Source organism: Zonotrichia leucophrys, chromosome 5 (genome assembly GCF_028769735.1).
Source record: "Zonotrichia leucophrys gambelii isolate GWCS_2022_RI chromosome 5, RI_Zleu_2.0, whole genome shotgun sequence".
NCBI lineage: Eukaryota > Metazoa > Chordata > Aves > Passeriformes > Passerellidae > Zonotrichia > Zonotrichia leucophrys.
This window is the reverse complement of record NC_088175.1, coordinates 55,075,408-55,094,788: the sequence shown is the minus strand read 5'-3', so window position 1 is coordinate 55,094,788 and position 19,381 is coordinate 55,075,408. Positions and strand designations below refer to the sequence as shown.

Genomic DNA, 19,381 nt, shown 5'->3' with positions numbered 1-19,381 from the left:
CCACTTCTTAATCATAACTGTTCATCACACTGCCCAAAGTTTTTCTCTATGTAAGTCCTATCAGTATTGAAGGTCAGAGGTTGCACCTTCTCTATTGAAGTTTTTATGCAACAATGGCCATTTGCTTCCAGTCACCTCCCAAACTGAATGACGTGTGCTGTAATATGTAGACGTTATCATCCTGCTCTTCATTAGTCATCCATTCATTTGGAAAACTCACTTTATCATGCACCTGTATTTCACTGCATGTAAATGGGCAGACATTGTAGAATGCAAGCACTTGTAAAGTGCTAAGGCAAAGGACAATGTGGATTTTTTTTTTTCTAAAAGGCTCCTTTTCTCACTGTCATCTAGTCCTAACATTCCTTTTACTGCGCAGAAGAGCCAAAATCTCTCAGTGAAAGCATCTGTGGCTAGCATCAACACACATACCTGAAAGGCAACGTGAACAGGGCATTTAAAGAGCTGAGCCTGTGTAAGTGCAGAAACATCACAAGCATGCCACACAGACCCAGGAAGTTTTGAGGCAGCACAGCCACTTCATTCCCATTTATTGCCATGAGGTTATGTGGAGCAGCCACAGCTGATTGGGGATCCTGAAATGCTGCCATGTGTGACTGCACGGTGCTCACTTGAGCGTGGTGTTTTCAGGGCAGAGCAGATAAGAGGCATCACATTTCCCCCTACAGCTACAGGAAGGCAGAGCTGAAGCTGCTTCGGCGCCCCAACTCTCAAAGAGCCTGTAATTTTCAGAAAGGGAAGGGATTAATTGGTTCTGGGTTCACAGAGTGCCCAGTACCCAAGGTGCTGATTAGAACTGGCTTTGTTAGAGAAAACAACAATTTAGGAAGGCAAGTGGTTTGCAGAAAACGTTTTGGGTCAAGCTGGTTTTGCTTTAGCTGATCCCCTGGGCATCACATTCCTCCCTCACTGTGCCTGCTCTGCCAAGGGCCAGGACTGGGGAATGGGGATGTTCAGCACACGGGAAGTTTTTATCCAACTGCTGATCAGGAAACCCAGAACTCATTCATCCAATGTACCTACACAAAGCAGACCAACTGAAGACACCGAAGATGTGTTTCACTATTACAGTCCCTTAATAAATAGCTCCAAGAACTTTAGTATTCCCCAATTGATAGACCAAGAAGGAGAACAGACCTTCAAAAAAAGGACGGAGAGAATAATGTGTGAATCTAAACTATCTAGACATAAGAAATACTGTTTAGTTCTCCACTTTACAAATATGATTTTTTAAAAACGTTTTGTTACTGAGCCCAAGACCTTATGTTGCCTTGAACTTCATTCTGTTTCTATATTAGTACAAATTTCTCCCTCTCTTCTGCATGCAGGTGAACAGTATTGCTTTTATTTCACTGAAATGTGTAACCAGATCTTTATCTATGCTCCAGTTATCAAGGTTTAGTTTACTAGGAATAAGGAGTTGGCTAATGCCCTAATGCTGTATTCCCAGTGTGATTAAAGACCAACACAACCAGTGCCCCAAAAGCCATATGCACAGAACAGACTTTGTTGCAGTGTCTTTCAAAAGAAGGACATCCTTGGAGCTCACAAACACATGAAAACAGCACAAAAACTCAGCTTTTCTACCCAGATAGGGATCTTTTTAATATATTTTATCCTCCCCCAACAATTGCTTGGAACTGCTACTTGGAGTACCAAAGAGAACAAGTCAGTGATATACTGCATAAAAAAAAGTTTGGGACAGTTGGCACACCAGGTCCAAAAGGATACAATTTACACACTATGAGCTCACCCACACCAAGGGAAAAAAAATTGAGTCAACAGAAAAACTAAATCTCAGGTGAACATTAAAGGATATTAATATCAGCTCTGGAAACAACATTTTCAAGAAACAGTGCTTTATTTTGTGTGCAAGTTATACCATAGATAGATACTACTTCAAAGAAAACGCTCACACCAGTAACAAGAGTAAAAAAAAACATAACAATTAAAAAAAAGCTCATATGCCAGGTATTTTCATAATGCATTTCTAAATCAGAAAACCTTATGAAAGGAAGTCTGGAACTGATGGCACCAGTCACTGAGTCAGCCCATTTCCTTAAGGTACAACATGAGAGGTTTTACCCCTGCCCTCATTCCTGCCAGCACAGAGCACCGTGAAGCCCATGAAGTTCAAATCCTCCAGCACAGGCTGAGAACATCCCTGTCCCTTGGTGCTGCTCCTGGTGTGGCTGGGCAGGGCTCTCAGCCCTCCTGCTCCTACCAAAGCCAGACTGAGCATCAGAAATCAGCCAGACTGATTTCTCCACTGATGTTATCAACTTCAGGCAATTCCTTCCAAACTGGACCCATCACACAGACCAGTCTGTGCCTGTGGGGAATGGGCTCCTCTCCTGGCAGATTAACCTGCTGCCTCAAACTGCCTGTTTAAAACCACACACACACAGGTCCAGGCAATATTACAGTGATTTGGCTTGGGAGCACCTATTCCAGCGCTCCTGCTGCCACTAATGACGTGGAGCCTTCCACAGGAGAAACTTTTTCTGCATTTCATTTGATGGTTTATCTGTCCTCCGTGATCAGAATTCTGCCTCCCTCCACCACACACAGCAAGGGCTCTTCCACCTCTGCCCTTTGCCGACCACCAGTCCTGCCAGAGAGCACAACCAGTGCCCTGCCTGGGGGAGCAGCACAAGGTAACACACAGAAAAACCCCAAAAGCCTTGGCAGCCAAGGGTTTGCTTACCACATACCCCAATCCATAAGCCAACAACATCCAGAATAGTTCATTCTTAGCTTTCTGTGATTGACAGGACAAGCTCTTAGTGCTAGAATCCTGTTTTCTTCACTGGGCAAAAGATGCCATAGGTTTGCATAAAAGAAGACTAAAAAAATTGCAAAGAGGTACAAATTTGTTAAAAATAGGTTAAAAACTGTTGTAAAACAGTTGATAGATCGTTAAGCATGTACTGTTAGTGTGGTTATTATATTGTAAAAGGGTTAAAAGGATAGTTACAAGAAACAGGGTACTCAATATACCATATTACACCTAAGTAAAGCACACCACCCCCAGTGAAACGAGCCAGCCTGGACAGAACGGTAATGGGCCAATGCAGCACCTCAAACCTTCATGCAAATGAAGGATCCAAACAGAAACCAATCCAAAGGGACAAAAAACAGGATAAAAAGGGGCTTCTGACCCACTGAATGTGTGCTGCTCCAATTGGCACATCGGGAAGTTACAAATGTTGAGTTGGCTGCTTATGCTGCTAGAGTCTAAGGGAGATTGCTAGAAAAAAGTGCAGAAGGCAGCACTTTGTCGGATTCCTAATATCCAGCATATCATCTAATTACGAATCAACTTTTGCCGAGCCCATTTCCCCAAGGCATCTTGGCAGGCAGGGTATGGCAGCACACGAACAGTTCACCTCGGTATTTTCAGGTCAGCACAGCACCAGGCAGAGAGCACCCTTGCTTTCCAAAAACAGGAGCTGACAGCTTTGCACAGGCCCCTTCCAGCCCAAATTCTTGCTGCTGGGGCAGCTGCACTTAGGTGCTGGCTCCTTTACCTTTGCTGGCAGGGCCACCCTGTCTGGTCTGGCAGCTCTTAGGGCAGAGCTCTGATCATCTCCAGCAGGTTAAAAGGTCAGCTGAGTAAATCTGCTTAAGGCACAGCCCGGCAGGCAGGGGCAAGGATCACAACAAGGACGTCCAGCACAGCCACTGCTGATGTGGCTTCACCACTCCCGGTCTGCAAGTGCTGGACTGGGAGAGGAAACACCCTGGGCACCTCTGCTCACCTCTGCGGAGTTGAAATCTAGACAAATCTAAAATAAAACCTGAATCTGGAAGAGGCACTGCATGTACCTGCTACAGCTGCTCAGAAAGGCAGATGTCTGAATTTTGTAGCAGATTAAACAACATGACTGTGGTGTATTGTTAAATATCAAACCCACCTGCCTTTTCATGCAGAAGCAACATGAAAGGCTCCATCTCAAGGGCAGTCCCTGCACACTAACCCTGACTGGTGCAGCAGTTTGGCTGCCAAACTGCCTTCATGTACCTGCAGCAGGACACAGGGGTGTCAGGAAAGAGAACTGCTCTGGATCAAAGAGAAAGGGCTCACCCATTTCCTCATTATAAATTCTTGACTGGCAATTTGGTCTCTTTTTGTTCAGAGACTTGAAATTTTGCCTTTAAAACACCTGCTGGAAGAACATCCACCCCAATAATGACTCGGTTGACATTTCTTACACATGTGCCCATAAGAGCATAACAAATGTGAGGAACAGTGATGAGGGGGAAGAGCGCGCCCAGCTCTGACACACTGTGACTGCACAGGCACAGACACTTCTGGGGTTAAATACAATAAATACAACGTCCTTGCACTCCCAGACAGACGGATTTTAGCAACAGCTACCTACACAAATCCCCTTTCTTGCCTACACCCTATTTTTCTGAACCCTGCAAGGCTGCACTCACTGGTGCACCTCACAGCTCAAAGCTGACAATTTTACTGCTGGAAGTTTAGTCAACAGTGATAAGAACATAATCTAGAATACAGGCTTAGGGGAGAAAAGAAACAGGGAAAGGCAAAGAAACTCAAAGAGCAATTAAAGTAGAATTTGGGTGGAAGAACCTTTAGCCTAAGTCTCAGTGCCACTCTGACACTTTGTGACAGAAGTTCACAACAGCCTTGTAAGTGACACTGACCAAAACCTTCAAGTCACAGCACCTCTAGTGAAATTTCCAAACATGCAATACCAGCAAAAACCTCAGCTGTCTCCACCTCTCCTGGGCACCGGCAAGGTCATCATTACAGTGTCAGCGCTGTAAAACAAGCCAGTCATCTACAATTGCAGCAGGGAGGGGATGGCTCTGCTGAGAGCAGGGCAGGGACTGCCCCTGCCAGGGCGTGCCAAGCGAAACTTGCCATCAGCACAGCGCATGACTAAGCACACACCGCCTATGCCAATCCCCGGCTGGAAGAAAGGGAATTGCTCCTTACCTCCCCCTCCCACGGACCCGCGAATACGGCAAAGCCACAGCACTGCAAATGAAGCTTGAGAAACCTTATGAATAATAATAGTAAAAAAAAAAAAGCCAACATATCACAAGACGCAAAACAAAAACAACTCTTCACACAGGACAGTGGCTACAAATACTCTTTTTAAGATTAAACTTTATCAAGTAAGAAATATCAAATGTGGATTCCGTTGACAAAAAATAGAAAGGAAATGCATATACACTTAACAGAGATTCTCCATGTGAATACAGATCTGTTTGGTAATTAAATAATTAATGTAAATTTTACTTTTTTTGCCTTCATTCTAATTGTGTTGCCAATACTAGTTTCTAGCCATGAGGTCCAAAATAATCTATTCGTTTTCATTTTAAATTCCCCAGACCTGGCAGAAAATAGACAAGCACTCATTGCTCTGCATATTCTTCCTGAAGAAATCAGGATCACCATTATACTCATACTAGAATCATCAGCCAAAAGGAAGAAAACACTGTTTGACTTCAGCTTCTCCTCCAAAATTTAAAAAAAAACCGCACTTATTTCAGCTCTGTGACTGGCAAAATATCCCAGCTAAATATTTTACAACACACAAAACCCAAAAGAAATGTAGAAAATTTGGACTGAAAACATGAGGTGCCTCTTAGTATAACAAAAGCGCATTTTTTTTTTCTTTAGAGGAAAGAGTTATTAAAACTAACATAGTGATGGCTTCCATGAACTCACCAGAGGCTGATTACAACCTTACACTGCCTCATGAAACCCAGCAGGGAAGTTGGGCAAAGTCATGAACTAAGTTGGCTTTGTAGAAGTCCCAATAACTCTCTCTTGCTCACACTTCCAATAAATTTTGCATGAGGGTTGGCCTACCAGCTGGATAACAACCGATTAGGGAGAGAGGCAAGGAAAACCCTGCCATCCTTTGCTACTTCAGTAGGGCAAATCAAACTGAAAACCAGTGGTTCACATTCTTTGTTCACTAGAACTATTAAGGCAAAAAAACCCTCTGATATATCTGCATTAATATTTACCTCGAAATTAAATCTTGTGTGCAAATGTCAATCTGCTATACTATGTATGTTATTCTTGCATTTATCTTGGAAATTATTGAACTAAGAGAGACACTCAGATAATTTCACAGCTGGTTTTCAGAAGCCAGTGGCTGTAGTTCTATGGGCTTGAGATTTCAAATGAGCCAAATTGCATCACAGACATGTATCCTATCAAATTCTGGGTCAGAATCCACAAAACTTTACAACAAAAGGCAGAAGTTTCACACTGACACTGCTCTCCAGAACCACCTGACCATCCTGAAGGATGCATACAGGTGCTGCCTTAGAAAAAGCTGAGCCAAGAACTCTGTCAAATGCAGCATTAAGTTATTCATGTGCTTTACTGCGTGTCAGGCAGAACCCTGGACTAACCTCTGCAAGGGAAGAGTATTGTGAACAATACACAAAAATATCTCACCTTGCTCTGAAACAGCCATATAGTTCTTTTTGGTCTCTATTAATGCCTGAGAAACAAAATAATTGGGAAGACATGCTTTGATTCCATAACTGAGTTTCAAGATGCTTCTACACACAAGTTACTATTACCATCAATCATTAAGTCAGGTAGGAGCTGAACAAGTAGCTATAGACAGGTGTGGTGGTCCATACCTAAATGCATAAATAGGGCATTAAGGTGTCAAGCTTCTGCAGTTGTCATGAAATAGCATCAGAAATTCTGCCGGAACCCTCTAAGTGCATGCACTCTGCAATCCTGGAGCCCTCTGTGTGAACATATTCAGCCAACAACCACAACTCCTTCCTCAGTCAAAAAGAAAACACAGAGAGAGAAAATAACATTGCCCTCTGCATTTTTGCATAGGGAAGTGCGAGATAAAACCTTGTGGCCCTCCTTCTTCCACATAAATACACAGAGGTTAATGCTTCACTGTGACTTTTCATTCCCAGGTGGGAAGGAAGCCAGGAGGAAAGCCTTCTCTCAGAGTCCTTCAGAGCTCCTTCCAGGCTCTCCCGGACTGGCCAAGCCCACCCCCTTTTATCTCAGTTATCTTCATTAGCCACAGCTGCAGCCCAGCAAGAACAACCAGGGCTTATCAGGGCAAGGCCTATATACAGGTATTCAAATATAATAGATATTTTACTAGGACTCCTACTATACTGTGGTAGCGTTGGAAACAAAAAAGTTTTAATAAAAGGCAGAATAACAAAACTCTTTACGAAGAAAAACCGAGCCAAGTGCAAAGAGCTCTTGCTTTTAGTAAAACACCTCACCAAAGCAATTCGTTGCTTTCTTCTTTTCCTAGTAAATTGCTCAAGTAAGACTTTTTAGCTTCTGTCCAATTGGCTATCCTTAAGTTTAACGTGAAGTCCCCCAAATCCTATGAAGTGTCTTTTCTAAAGGAAAAAACTTGTGAGCATTTTTCTTTTTTGAAAAGACAAAAGCCAGTTTTGTCACTCCATCACCAAAGAGCCATTGCTGTATAACCCATCACCGCTGTGCTGCAGCTCAGACAATCCCAGGTAGCCAGGACAAGGCCCAGCACACCAGGGAATATTTGCACAATTCTCTCTGCCACACAGGGTTATTTATACACCGTGGCAGGGCAGCATCACACAGGGCTGTGGGCCAGCAGTGCAGGCAACAGATTAATCCAGTCCCTGCTCCTCGACACTTTCACAAGGAAACAGGTCACAAACAGAGTGATACCTATTTGGTGCACTGAAAAATCTGTGCTGTTCACTTCCAGAAAATAAAATTATCCACCCTGCCCCTCTTCCCTCTCATACACAGCCCCCCAACATAAAGATGGTTTCTTTTGTCTGAACAGGTTCACTGTCATGTATTCAGCTCTCTACACAAGCTTTGCTCTTCCTTTGGGACATCTAATGTTGACTTGGTGCAAAGGCAGAGTTTCTGAGAGTACAGCAAGAGGTATTTGATAACATCCACAAACTCAATTTTTGAATGCACTAATAGTTCATATTTATGGAGCTTGTGTCCAAGCCTTAACCATGTGCATGTTTCTGACATTCAGTCAAGCACATGAATGTTCTGAACACAAATACTGTACACAGGAGTGTCAGCTGTTACTTTTCAAAATCCATAGATAGAAATGGGAGGAACCTACACTCCGCATTCACACTCTGGAATCTTAAAAGTGGCTCCAAACTTCAATATTCTTTTGTCCCTACAGCCATATAATTACTGAAAATTTCTGAACTGACAGAAACAGTTGTCTGCATTGGTGGCAACCATAGGAATTTGTAGCACTCAGAGAAAGGGGAAAATCAAATACCAAGCAGAAGGCCAGGAGATCAGATCTGAATGAGAACTCATTCACATGAATTATCCAAGCCCAGATATCACATTCCATCAGAAGTTCTTTGAGTTCACCTGGGATGGAAATGAGACCTGGAGAAGTCAGCTCTTGTGTCAGCATGCTCACTCCTTCACTGCCTCTGCAAGGAGCAGAGCAATGGCAATTCAGGTGCACAGCAGATCCTGTGTCTGACCCACAGCTGGGGTGAATGATGACATGGGGGCGATTAGCACTGACTGCATACTTACCACCAAGTCAAGCCCAACACAAGCCCATTTTTTCTTCTAATCGGCTCAGTTTACCATTTTAAGTTATTCCCCAGATCAGCACAAGGTGCCACAAAGACAATCAATAAAAACCAGCCTGATAACAAGCATGTACAAGGGGTGAACCTGTAAGAAAGGAGGTCAAACCATGAATGAGCAGAAGCCAAAAAGTACCCGGTACCTTGTAAAGCTCTTTAACCAGAGGGTTCCTGAGCTAGAAAGGGTGTCAGCAGAGAACACTGCATTCCGTTCTGAATTCCTCCCTTTGCTTTTAGCAGCTGCCTTCAGAGCCTGCACTTGTTTCTGTAAATCCCCCTGTGCTGCTCCCCATGTGCATGAGTTTAGAGGGCAAGGGTACTGCACATCCCTGACCCACTAACAGATGGGGCTCACCTCAGCCAATAACACAGATTATGGGCTTTGCAATACACTCTTATCCGATTACACGCAAAAAAAGAATTCCACTATCTGCCAAACACGAGTCTTCTCAAAGAGAGGGGAAAATTTGTCTTCTGCTCCACCTTCTGCTTTGCTGTTAACAAAATTGTTCTTTTTTTTCCCCCCCCTGGACTCCATCATACATGATTTGCACATCACAGGCTAGGAAAAAAAAAAATCTTGGAAGACTTAAAATCTTCCACTTAGGTATGGGAGTCACCTATTCAGGTATGAAAATGGCAAAATATGTTATCAGAATCCGGTATTTTAATGTCCTTAGTCTTCTAAAAGTAACACTATATAATAAAAATATCATGGTTCCAGTGTCTCACCACCCCCACAGCAAAGAATTTCCTCCTGATAGCTTATCCTTCCCTCTTTCAGTTTAAAGCCATCACCCCTCATCCCATCACTACCTGCCCCTGTAAAAGGTCCCTCTCCAGCTCTCCTGTAGCCCCTTTTGGTACTGGAAGGGTGGTCTAAGGTCTGATGAATTACCACAGGACTATTTAAAGCTGATTACAAAGCATCCCTGCTTATTCCCAACAAAAATTTCGCATGGCTTTGGAAATTCTATTTTGATGCTTGGCGATGGCAGCAACAGAGAATTAATTATGAACTGTAGCACCCCTCTGGGCATTACTGAAGTCTAAACAGGCAATAAGCTGCAAGCTTAAAAGGTCTGAGAAGGATTTATGGTGGACTAACAGATCCAAAGAAACTGCTTTTGAGGAAGCTAAAACTCCACGACAACACAATGCCAGGCCCAGTGATTTTAAAAACTGAATTGGTAATGCCCCCTCGGCTGAATGCAGCAATTGGAGAGGCCAGAGCCAAGAACAAAAGTTTAAATCTAGTCCACATAATTCCATCACACAATTCCATAAACCACCTGCCTCACCAGGTTTTGCCATCCCAACCCTAGGGGGCCAAAAGCAAGAAAAAACAAACTCAAGTTTTCTCTGAATTACATCAGTGTTACTGGGACATAGAAATAAGAACAATCAGAATTTAACTGAATATAAGCTACCACAGTGATGTCTTTCTAATTTGTGTTGTGATACCACCTACCTTTCCTAACACAGAATGGGGTTGCTCTTGTTCCTTTCCCCACACAGTAAACTGCCCACAAAAATGTGGAGGAGATAAATAAAACCTCTGAAAACCTAACCCCCACTGAACACAGGGTTATCAACCCAGAGCAGAAAGAAGGCTTGACACCACACACAGCTCAAATTTAGGGACAAGTCCGAATTTTTTTCCTTTCATGGAACTAGGAGTCTAAAGATAATTTTGGGGAAGTTTTTACTTGCTTGTAAACGTAACTAGGCATACATGAAAGAGTTAGTCATCTTCTCCAGGTCAAAAATAAACACAGCAATTTCCACAATGTGTCACAATACAATATTAACTGCCTATCTGCACAGTCACTGAATCAGTGGACGCTTAATAGCCTTAATTTAGAATATGTATATTTTCCAGAATCAGACTACTGAACCCTGAACTACTAACACCACTTCTGAAAGGCTCAGTTTGCTGTAGAAACACCTCTAAAGCTGGTGCCAGGGATGAGAAACAAGCAGTGTGCCCTCCCTGACACAGAGAGGAGGCTGCGCTTTCCAAGTTCATGGGCTCCTCACACAGAAAGAGCTTGAACAGGGAAAGTGCAGCCAAGAATTTGCTCACACACAAAACTCCCTCCCCAAATTCCTATTATACAGGTACACATCTATTCTAGAGAGGCAGGCAAGCCAGGCTGCCAGCACAGGCACAGAAAGCAGCCCCTCAGCCTTTCTGTAGCTCCCTGACTCTGGATCCAACATGCAAGCAAGCTGAGAAAACAGAAGGACCACGGGGAGGCAGATCTCAGTTTCAGACACCTGAAATTGTCTTCATTTTAAGGGAATCAAAACACACCGTGCCCTTCAGATGCAAAGCCTCTTCCACGAGGAAAAGAGAGCTTTTCTGCTGACACCAGGGGAAGCAGAGGGAGGCAAAGAAACAGACACAGGTTACCAAGCAGTCACAACAAATGAACCAGCCACGCGGGAGAGTTCCAATGGGAAACATATAGCATTTCAAAGCTTTTCCTTTTTCCCCCCTTTTCAAGGTACTAGTTATAAAATACTCAAGCAGTGAGACAGCTGGAGCAGATACATGTGCTAAAAGAGGTGAAAGACTTCAAGCATACTTATGAAGAAAGTGGAGAGCAATCACCTCTGTTTTCTGGTTTCTTACACTTAAAGAACATCTCCAGCCAAAACATAGGCTCCTCATCTCCACAAAAAATGGGATATTGACAGGAGACTAGAAAACCCTGCTTCAGCACATCTTAATAAAAACAAAACCTTTTCAGACCATCCGTCTAGGTTCTAGGCGAAACTGAAGGAAACCTGATCTCCCCACAAACAGCACCACCCTGATATCAGGGCAATTAATTAAAAACAAGCAAAAAAAAATTCACAGTGAAACATAGACGACTTCCCATTTTTACATGCTTTCCTTTCTACTAATTTGTTAAAAAGTCACCTGATTTTACAGACAGGGCAGGCAAAGTCACATCACTTGTGGCAAACCACACGGCAAGAAGAAGTGGAATGAAGAATGCTTCAGTTCCCCTGCAGAACTTCATTCCCCCACCACACACACACTCTGAGATGCAGCTGCAATATTTTTTCCGAGTACCATGAAAAGAACAGCACCAGCAAACATCAAACAGTGCTTTAAAAGGTATCAGCGCTGGTTGATCAAGGTTCATCAAGGCTGCCAGGTATCAACGCTGCAGGTCCATTCAGCACGGGGAAGGACAATTCTGCAGCCTCAATGGTGAAAAGGAGAAGTGAACCAAAGGGACGAGCCAAATGCCGTGTCACAAAGCAGCCTCCCAGAACACAGACCCGATAAGGCAGCAGCGATAAGGAGGAGATGGGGCAAGATTCAAATCAAGGGAGTAAAGTGGCTAATTACTCCGCTGAGCCGCAAGTAAAACGGTTAAAAAGATACAGTTCTTTGCTTGAAAATACAAGCCTTAGAGTATAAAATGTAAATTTGTATGTTTCCTCTATTTCTAAAGAAGCAAAACATGACAAAAACGGAGACCACGGTAAGATTCAGGCGGAGCAAGATTTAAGATCAGGGACATGCTGAGAGTTGAGTCAACAGTTTTAATTCTTAAAACCTTTACTGACCTCATAAAACACAGAGAAAAAACTGTGTAGAGTTAGGAGCGAAAGTCTGTTGCTGCTTCAGTGCAATTTCTCATCCTCCAGAAAGGACAAACCCCGCTGTTTTTAGAGAAACACCGGACACCTCAAACTAAGCATAAGTGGGCACACAGAGTGCCCGTGTCAATGATAACAGACATGAATTCCAGTTCGGGTGTCAGCCAATCTGTTTTCCACCCATGTAATATAATTAGCACCCAAAATAAAGTGGCGAAATAAAGAGGGAAGCAAGATGCCCTCTTTTCTGCCAGATCAAGGCAGTTCGTGAGCATCAATTAGATGTTAATGTCCCTGGGAGGCAAGCGTGACAAGTCTTATTAAGCCATTTTAAAGATTAGAACACTGAGTCACAGAGAGATTAAGAACTTCCTCAAAACCAAAAGCAGAGTCAGAGACGGGGGCAGCTACACCCCAGCTGGGACTGGCAGCAGAGGACAGCACCTTACTGAAAGGTTTAGGGTCTCTGCTGGGAAAGAAAGGCAGAAAGAAAGGCAGGGGGGGGAAAAAAAGTTCACGCTGCCATGCCCACACGCCTACGTTTTGACCTGCAAGGGACCATCCTTAGGTACAAGAATGCAGTTCCATTTCCACGCTCAGACCTCATTTTGGCTGAAGGCACCAACAAGGTTGCCAATTGTAAACAGCTTTTAAAGACGACAGAGACCTCCAGATCTGTTTCAATAAACTTGAGAAAGAACTTAAATCTTTTCGATACTGGCTCAACCTTACGTGCATAGGGGCAAATAAACGTACAATCACCACTCCACGGGGCAGCTATCTGAATTCAAGCCACATGCTGAATTTAGACATGAAAAACGGAGTGAACACGACAAGACAATCACAAACAAACACTTCGAAGCGCAAAGAGAAACTCAGCAGATGCCGTTCTCAATTACCCCAAAAGGTGAGCAGAGAAGGATGTTACGCTGATTAACACACTCATTAGGACGCGTCCAAACTAATACCCCGCTCCAGCGTTGTAACATGTTGGGAAGGCGCTCGGCTGCCTTAATCGCTACTCACAGAGCGAAAAGATTATTTTGACTTTTCCTGCGTGGCCGTCCGAGCCAGCGCGGTGCCACCGTCCGGGAGCGCCGCACCCAGACCCGCCGGTGGGGGCACGGCACAGCCCGGCTCATCCCGGCACGGTACGGCACAGCCCGGCCGGCCCCGAGCGCCGCCGCCCGCGGAGCAGAGCCCGGTTCGGGGCGCTTCCTCCGTCCCTCCCGGCCGCCCTCGGAGGGACCCCCGTGCCCGGCGCCAGCCCGCGAGTCCCGCTCCGTGCCCCGCTGCCCTCCCCGCCCGGCCCCGCCGCACCTGCTGCGCCTGTCCCGCGGACCCAGCGGCTGCAGCGGCGCCGCCGCTCCTCATGCTGCCGGCGCTGCCTCGGCACGGCTCGCCGGGCTCGGGGCGGGGCCCGCGGCCCGCCCGCCCCAGCCCTGGCCCTGCCCGGCTCTGGCCCCAGCCCTGGCCCGGCCCTGGCCCCGGGCGAGTCGGGCGGAGCGCGCTGAGCCCCGCGCAAGGTGCGCGTGCCCCGCCGCCCCGAGCGGGGCTGTTTCTGAGGGCAGTTTCCACTGGGCTGTTTCTGGGGGCAGTTTCCCGCAGCCGTCCCGGTGGTTTTGGGCCCCGAGCGGGACGAAGCGGCCCCACCTGCGATGGGGGAAGCGCTGCGAGGGACAGCGTGGGAGCCCGGGGCGCGTCCTCTCGGCTGCTAAAGTTCTGGTTTGGAGAAGGGTAAAGGTTGTCACGTATTCGGCAGGTTCAAGAAGGTTTCAGTCTGCAGGCAAACAGAAAAGCACTGGGGAGAAAGTTCAAGATCAGCTAGCAGCGCTGGCCCTGTAACTCCCAATTCCCATCGACAGTAACATCTTGCTGACGGCAGATGTGAAGTTGTATAAAAGAGGAACAAAGGAAAACAATCAGGAATTACTTGAAGTGCAGAAAGGGAAAATGAGCTAAAGCCCATACCTGCCAACCTAAAGGCTTGGCAAAAGCCCCAGCAGGCCCGCTTTATAGGTAACCTCAGCCAGCCATAAATACTTTGACACATGCCACGCAGTCGCTGCGCCTCAGAGGCGCTGCAGGAGGCTGTGGCAGAGCAAGGCAGCAGGACCCTTGGCCTGCCGTGACTTGAGCTCTGACCTTTTTCCCACCTGAGCCAAATTTGAAGCGGCTTTTTGGGTAACAAGTGTGAATGTGGTCCTTTTCATCCACGTACAGCTGAATGTAACAAACTCTCTAGTGGCCCAAGCGGTTTAGCCAGCTCTCTAAAATAACTTGTCGATGTTAAGGCGAGAATGTAGTTGTAGAAAATCTCTCATTTGGGTTGAAATTTGTCTTCTAGTTTTTTTGCATTGTGCTTGGCTGAACCCAAGTTTTACTCAATGATTAACTTTGAATTGCAATATGTTTGTCTGCTGATTTAACTTCAGGAGATTAACTGTACTTTCTCCTCCAAGTGATAAAAGCAAGAATATAGAAATAATGGTGCATACTATTTCCCTGTTATCTAAAAGTCTATCGTCTTTAGCAGCCTTGGGGAAGGCAAGAACAAGGAATGAGAAAATCCTCTTGGCAAACTTCCAGGAAAAAAAACTGCTCTGTAGTTAGCAAAGGGGCATGTGTGTATAAAAGAAATAATATTTCTATGATTTTTACAAAGTCTTTATAGTTTCCACTGTGTTGTTATCATAGTTCTAGAGTCCCATACCTTCTGGGTGGTTTTCTCACATGCAGCCCTTCACAGCAGTGTTGCTCCTGCATCTTCATCAGGGCTCCTCCAAGGCTCTCCCTGACCAGCCAACCCACCCCCTTTTATCCCAGTTATCTTCATTAGCCACAGCTGCTGCCCAATTAAGGACATCACAGCTGCAGCCCATCTAGAACAACTAGGATTGGGGCAGGGCCACTTCTACAATACACAGATTTTACTGAGACTCATAGGCCACTTATATAATACATAGATTTTACTATGGCTCAAAGACCACCTATACAATACATACTAAGATTCAATGGCCACCTATACTTCCCCCTTTTCTTTTAACAAATATACAATTACAATACTAGAAGATTTCTAGAGTCCCATACCTTCTCTCGGTGTTTTCTTATGGCTGTCACAGCTCCTTGACTCAAAGTACCACAGCTCTTCACCAGTTGTTGTATTCATATTTCTAGCGTCCCATACTGTCACAATCATATTTCCAAAGTCCTGTACATTCTCAGTGATGTTTCTTGGGGACAGTTCTTCACAGCACAGACTTCTTCTTCTGCTCATTGCTGCTTCTTAGTCAGAGTTCCTTCCAGGCTCTCCCTGACTGGCCAAGCCCACCCCCTTTTATCCCAGTTATCTTCATTAGCCACAGCTGCAGCCCATCAAGAACAACTGGGACTTACCAGGGCAAGGCCTATATACAGGTATTCAAGTACAATACAGATATTTTACTAGGACTCCTACTATATTTCCCCCTTTTTTTTTTTCTTACAGCAACAGGTTTTACATGTTCTACTTACAATTATACAATACATATATTTTCCCAGCTCTCGACTGTACAATTCAATACAACTAGGACTCCTGCTATACCACTGAGGGTCAGAGAACTCAGAAATATAAAGTCTGAAAGACTTTAGCCCCTACTGGGAAATATTCCAAAACCTCTTTCTTGAGGATAGCTGTTCCTTTTTGGTTAGGAAAGATGCTTGCACATGTGGGAGCACTCGTCTCCCACATGTCTTCACCTTCACAACTGTCATCGTCCCTCCATGCCTCAGAAAGAATTAATAAGTCCATAGAAAGATAACCCTTTCCTGCCAAGTTCTTCCAAAGCTTTTCTGCATCATCAGGGGCTGCATGAAGACCAGCAGGAACCTTGCTGTTTATTAACTATAATTAGTGTATTTACTCATTGTCCTTAACTGTTTGATCTTTGAAAGTGGCTGAAAGATGACTGTATCATTCACACTGAACTGTTATCACAACCATCTTTAAAAATTATGTTTCATTAGATGTTACTTAACCAGAATTAAGAAATTCTTTATTCACAGTCACACCTACCTCTCTCCAAAGGAAAACATAACTGAGATACTCAAACTGAGATAATCACTCTGGGCTAAGATGAACCCACATCAGTTAAAAGATTAGACTAAAAAGCATTAATCAGGAGCCACCAGTCTGGCATTACATGGGGCTCTGAGATATCCCAGCCCACCCTCCCTCCTTGGAGGTGAGGGACACACAAGCACAAAGGGAGAGAGCAGCCTCACCTTCCCAGGACCAAGTTCCTGACCCTTTTTTTAACATTGTGGCTGCTTTGTAATTGTTTTGTTCAATCCTAGCCTGTTCTGCATTGAAAGGAGAGGAAAAAGGAGTAAGAATGGTCCTTACAAAAACAATCCAGCCTTATTAGCTGGTATAAAGCTGTGCCTGCTAACTCTGCTGTAGGATATTGATCCCACTCTGTGGCTGGTGATGTGCAGCACCCCCTTTCCTGAAATGTGCAAGCCTGTCTATTCAAATTCTTGTAAATGGATTCTTATCTACATATCCAGCACAACATCCAGTTTGAATATCCTTTTTGTGGTATTCAAACAACTTGTCTGATCCTTTCTGATGAACTGTGGGTGTCTTCAAAGTTAACTGATTTTTTTCATACAAGAGAGATGGTCTGGCTGTGGCCTGGAGACCACGCTGAGCTCCCTCCTCAGTCATTTCTTTTCTTTATGACTTGGAGAATTCATCATGTATCAGTTTGTGATCTGTAGGGTGCAGGTAATAGCACTCTATTCTTTCCTTCCCTTATGGGGATTATGAGGATAAAACCCTCCTATGAGGCTGAAACTTTGGCATTCTGCTGCATCATGTGAAAGGCCACTACGGGTATTTTCCTGCTCTTGTTTTGAAGGTGCTCATCGTACTCATCTCTGGTGAGAATCAGTAGTTAAATACAAATTTTCATGTTCTCTTCCTTCATTAATGCTTGGTTTGTATCAACATAGAAAGCCATTAGGGTGGTTCTTTTAAAGGAATTTTGCTTTATAGAGTGAGGAAAAGAAAACAGATCTAAGGAAAGGAAGCTGGATTCTTTACGTGGGAGCATGTAATTTTCCTGGGGCCTGGAATAGCTGGATTTTCTTACCACATGTGCAGGAAATAGCCCTTCCTACCCAGTCCTGGGTGTATCAGATAATACCCTTGGCATATAAAGGAACTATTCCAGTGTGAGACACCTTCCAAACAACATTTGTGTTCAAGTTTCCAAGCACATTAACAGATTTATACAGGTCTATTGAGGCAGAGTTCAAAACACTTTGATTCATTAGAAAAAAGCAGACAGAAATACCTGTGAAGCACACACAGCTAATTTTCTAGCCTTTTTCCCACGGGAGGCTCCAAGTTCATTTGTTAGGAGAGTTTGGGGATGGGTCCTTCATCATCCTGCCTTCCTCCTGTGATGTTTGTTTGATGCATGTTACTGACACAAATCTAGGAAATTTCACTCTTTGGGCCTTTTCTGGCTGTATCTCCCTGAGGCTAAAAAGGGTGTGAAATTTTTAATAATGCACCAAATCTGGGCACAGGATGATCTTTTGCTTCTGGTATCATTCAGCATTAATTGATTCATTTCCTAAGACACTTTGCTAAATGCAATTTCATAGAGAGACAGACCAGCTAGCCAGCACCAGCCTCTTCAAAATCTTCAGCTCGTGAATCAAAAAAAATTCCTTCTTTGAAGGCAGAAGAAATTACTCTTAGAATCTGTAGGATAACTTTAATTTTAGTAAGGCATGAAATTATGGTCCCATATTTATTCCTATAATGGAGTCATGTCTCAGTGTCATTTTACTTCATTAAGGGATAATGTCAGCTCTGGTGATGCTGTAATTACAAATCCTGGAAACTTTTTTTGAGTTCTGAAAAGCAACAGTCACAACCCTAAGAAGTTTTAAACCTCTTATGGGGCACATATAATCTTGTAAAGTGTATTTGAATTTTGAGAAGACTTGACAGATAATCAAATAAGGTGGACATTATGAGGGGTGGAATAAACCATTATGAAAAAGAGTTGCATCTTTTGCTTTCCTCCTTGTAGCCAGTCTTTTAGTCAACTCTTAAAAGATTTAGTCTTCCATAAGGATATGTTTTTATAATTACCCTTAGGAATACCATTAAAAGCCTTCATTTTATCAATGTTAAGTCATCAGAGTTTATTCCACAGACATTTAATATTTTCATTTCTGACACTTGGGTTTGTGTGCTCAAAAGAATAAAAAAACAAGCTTTTGATTCTGCTTTGGTTTGCAGAAGTCAGTACTTAGAAATACATGAGAGATATCAAAGCCATGGAGTTGCTTCTGTTGAAATAAATGCCAACATCTCACTGACTTCAGAGAGAAAAGGATCAAGTAATTAGGTGTTGTTTTGCATGGATTCCAGCAGGCTTTGGATCAGGCCTGGTTTCCCCAGCCCGTGCTTGCAGCGTTGCTGCTTTGGATTGTGCTGACAAACGACTCTCTGTAAAACCAACCCACCGAGCTCAGCAAAGCTGATAAGATTTCCTTCCTGCGCTGCCGTGCTAGCACCTTCCCTGAAAATGTGCTCCCACTTTGGCCATACCTGATTGCAGACTGAGGCTTTGCAGAGAAAAAATGAAACTTCGATGTGATAAAGTGATAAAGGAATTTAAGTTAATGCACGCTCTTCCAAGCCAAGTGATTCCAGGCTATGTGCAGCTGGGAAATAGATTCTGCCTTGCTGGGGTGCTAAAACACCTGCATGAGCCAGTAACTACCAGCTGCTTGAGGGATTGTCACATTGCAAAACAGGCAGAGAGGGTTCGCATTGTATCTGGAGAAAAACAGAGCTCTGTGAGAGACATGTTGGGGAAATTTTGTGAGAAAAGAAAAATAAAAACAACCAAACCCAAACAATAGAAACAACTCACACACCTGCATGGAAACAGTTCCTAGAATGTGACTGTCAGTGAGTAAGGGGAACATTCTGTGAACATATTCTTAATATAAATTAACTTTTCTGTATGTGTTGTCAGCAAGAATCTAGATTATTTCTTGTCTGTGGGAAACCTTCTGTCAGAGACAAAGATCACTTTCCACATGCTTTGATCTT

The 19,381-nt window shown here is 44.1% G+C and overlaps 1 protein-coding gene across 8 annotated transcripts in view; it reads right to left on the bottom strand.

Annotated features, from left to right (window-relative positions):
- Window positions 1-19,381, bottom strand: part of MICAL2 (microtubule associated monooxygenase, calponin and LIM domain containing 2) — a 219,064-nt gene that overhangs the window by 101,135 nt on the left and 98,548 nt on the right. Inside the window, exons 1-2 of one of the 8 annotated variants that reach the window (XM_064715720.1) lie at window positions 14,972-15,009; window positions 13,912-14,129 (exon numbers count right to left, since the gene is read on the bottom strand). The exons of 4 other annotated variants lie outside the window; for them this stretch is intronic. The gene's annotated coding sequence lies outside the window, so the exon portion shown is untranslated. Of the gene's footprint in view, window positions 1-13,578; window positions 13,707-13,911; window positions 14,130-14,971; window positions 15,030-15,348; window positions 15,543-19,381 lie in introns of those variants that run through there. 3 more of the 8 variants (XM_064715719.1, XM_064715718.1, XM_064715716.1) reach the window with 3 other exon arrangements.